The 3,301-nt window shown below is 33.1% G+C and overlaps 1 non-coding gene across 1 annotated transcript; it reads right to left on the minus strand.

The window, feature by feature from the left end:
• Window positions 1–1,978: 1,978 nt before the first annotated feature.
• Window positions 1,979–2,098, minus strand: LOC118981877 (U8 small nucleolar RNA). Its single transcript, XR_005065425.1, has one exon. It is a non-coding gene; the product is annotated as a U8 small nucleolar RNA (small nucleolar RNA).
• Window positions 2,099–3,301: the final 1,203 nt, after the last annotated feature.

A 3,301-nucleotide genomic window follows, 5' to 3' on the forward strand; every position in this document is an offset into this window, starting at 1 on the left:
GCCTAATGGTGTTGAACGTATTCTAATGTGTTTAGTTGATATTTATATATCTTCATTGGTAAAAATTACTCATTTAATTAGGATGTTTTGTATTATTGAGTTTTAATACATCTTTAGAATACATGTCTGTAACTCAATGTTTTTAAATACTTTCTTCCTGTCTTATCTTTTCATATGTATGTATTTTTTTAAATTATTTACGAACACATTTTCATCTTCTCCCTCATGTATTTTGAGACAGATTTAATTTAATAGATCATTTCATAATCCAAAAACACATAGGTTTTCTTCTCGTATTTTTCTAAATGTCTGATAGTGTTCAGTTTATATTTTTCAGGGTTTGGTCTATTACATCTCATTTTTTCGTATGGTTTGAGATGTTTCTAAGTTTCATTTTAATTATTTTTTGTTTTACTTGCATATAGATAAGTATCTCATTATAATATTTTAAAAATAATACCATTTCCACAATGAATAACCTTGCCAAATTTGTGAAAAGTCAGTTACTTCATTGTTTAGAGGGCAGGTAAGATCTATCAAAGTTAATCATGACTGGCTCAAAACAGAAGTCAAGCACAAATTTTAATATGCAGTTTAAAAATACATTTATCATAAAATGCTATCTAATTTTGATTGTATTTTTTTCAAAAACATTCATAGCTTAATTTTGAAACATAAAGTAGTTTGCCTAGAGTTCTTTTTTATTCAATTATAGCTTAATTCCCATTTAATCAGAAAACATTATATGTTACATTTGAAAACATGCTGAGATTGTTCTCTGGCCCAGAATGTGATCAATTTTGTTATACAGTCTATTTGCACTCGACAACAATGTGTATTCACAGTTGATGAGTGTAGTGTTCTATAAATGGGTATTGGGTGAATTTTTTAAATGTTTTTCAAATCTTCAATATCCTATTTATTTTTCTTCTCAGTTATTCAGCAACACATGTAAAAATCTTTCAGCACATAATAGATAACATTTTATTATGATATGGCGCCTCTTGTAATGCATTTTTCCTTATAATTACTTTATGACCAACATATTCTTGCAAACTTTCATTTGATATTATTTGCATTGTGTAGTTTTATCATCCTTTCCTTTCAACTCTCATAAGTGGTTATTTTAAGTGTGATTTTGATAAGCTGAATAAATTACTGCTACAGGACTTGTATTTTAACTTGATTATTAGTACATTTACATTTAAATTTTATATTATTTTGTTTGGTGTTAAATATTTAATTTCACTATTTTCTTTACTTGGCCAATTAGCTTTATTTTCTGTTTTCCTCCAACTCTATTATAATTTCTTTTAAAAATTCGATTTATCTTTTATCACTGCTTTTGGAGCTTATTTTCTTTCAAAAATTTAATCCACCATTGTATTGTTTTATGTTGCTGTTGTTTCTATTGAGGAATGGTAGTTAGGTCCACTTCAGCACCTTTGAAAGCAAACTATTTTGTAGGCTACATTTGTGAAGTTTCTGTTTGTTTCACTTCAGGAGTTTTGTTATGATGTATATAGACAAAGTGTTTATTTAAAAAATATATATATATTTTTTTGTCTCTCCACTGTTATTTCTGTATATTTTCTCTCATCTTTTTTTTTTGGTGTGAATTCCAATTACATATTTAGGGAGCTTATATATCTATGGAGCTTTACTTGTCTTCATTATCTTCATTACTTTGTCCTTATATACTTTATTCTTGATATTTTACTTTTATCTATTTTTCTAGCTCCATAAGACCCCCCCTAAACTTTGTCTTCTCTCCTAAGTCCCTACACTGAATACTTAATTTTCACTTATCGTATGTTTCTGTACTTCATTTGTTTTTTAGATATTTTCTAATTCTATGCTGACCTTTTAAGTATTCTACTTAATTTCTTTGAACATAATAAATGTACTTATTTTAAATTTAGGTTTGAGAACTCCAGTGTCTAGAACCCTTGTGAGTATGAGTGTGGGTTTTTGGTTTGTTTGGTTTTTGTAATTAGAGTGTTGTGAGTCCTGACTATACAGAGACACTAATCACGAGTCATGCCCCCACCAGTCATCATGCTCCAATCTGCCCTCCGAAAGGAGGAAAGTGTAAGGACAATTGTGTGTGCGTTTCAAAAATGTCGTGTCACGTGGGCTAGTTCACATCACCTTTTCTTCATATGTACCCCATTCTTATTATTTCTATTCAGTGGTGGTATCATACTTTAAAAATATAGAAATAGTTTAGTCTGGATGAAGTTATCTCCTTCAGAGAGGATAGCTATTTCCTCCTGCAAGTTGCTAGTGGCATCGGCGTTTCTTCTTCATTCAGTTTTGGGAAATTAAATGATTAAAACCTGGCTTCAAGTCCTTGCAGATGTCCAACCTTTTGATGTCTCTGTGACACACTGGAAGAAGAATAGTTGTCTTGGGTTATACATTAAATACATTGCGTGCGACATGTAATCATGAAAAAAGTCTCATAATGTTTTAAGTAAATTTACAATTTTGTGTTGGGCCACATTCACAGCCATCCTGGGCTGCATGTGGCCTGCGGGCCATAGGTTGAACACCCCTACATAGGGAATTATGAACCAACTACCTTTGGTTCAACCCAATATGCCTTTGCTTTTTGGGTGTCCATACAAAAATAGGGATAGTTTATCAACTCCTCCTGTTAATCACTGGATACCAAGCTGGTCTCTCTGTTCTGCAAGGCTTTCAAAAGCATTGCTCAGTGTTCATTGTCTCATTTACCTCTTTCTACAATGTCACCAGGAAACTGTCAATTAATGGAAGAAAGGACCCCACATGCTCAGCTTAATTCTCTGGGTCTCCTCTTCTCCTAAGTTCTGTCACAGTAATTTAGTTTTTCTATTTCCATCTTATTTCTCAAATGTTTATGTTGGGAACAAGGAAATTGAGAACTAGTAGTGTGCTGAGGTCAAGGGAAACTAGAAAAGGACACTGAGAACGGGATGGAGTTGAGCAACCATCTGGCATAATGCAAATGTTCTCCCTTGGGCAAACTAGGTCGATTATAATCTATATAAGGACTTATTTTATAATTTTCCACTCAGACCCCACCCTGTTCCCATGCGCGGGCTCTGTAAGCAAACAGCTAACTGCCACATCTACTTCTATGTAACGCTTGCTTGCCCCTATATAAGGACTTGGCTGTAAGCGCTAGGCGTGACTCTCATTTGCAGCCCTTGTGGGCACTGTGTCACTGGACACTCTGAGAGTTCACCCCTGCGCAGGTTAAACTTGGCCAATAAAGTAAGATCATAAACCCTGAAAGTCTCCGACATTTGTTCTC

The sequence above is a fragment of the Sturnira hondurensis genome, unplaced genomic scaffold (genome assembly GCF_014824575.4).
Source record: "Sturnira hondurensis isolate 20B ecotype Veracruz unplaced genomic scaffold, ASM1482457v3 Scaffold0024805, whole genome shotgun sequence".
In the NCBI taxonomy this organism is placed as follows: domain Eukaryota; kingdom Metazoa; phylum Chordata; class Mammalia; order Chiroptera; family Phyllostomidae; genus Sturnira; species Sturnira hondurensis.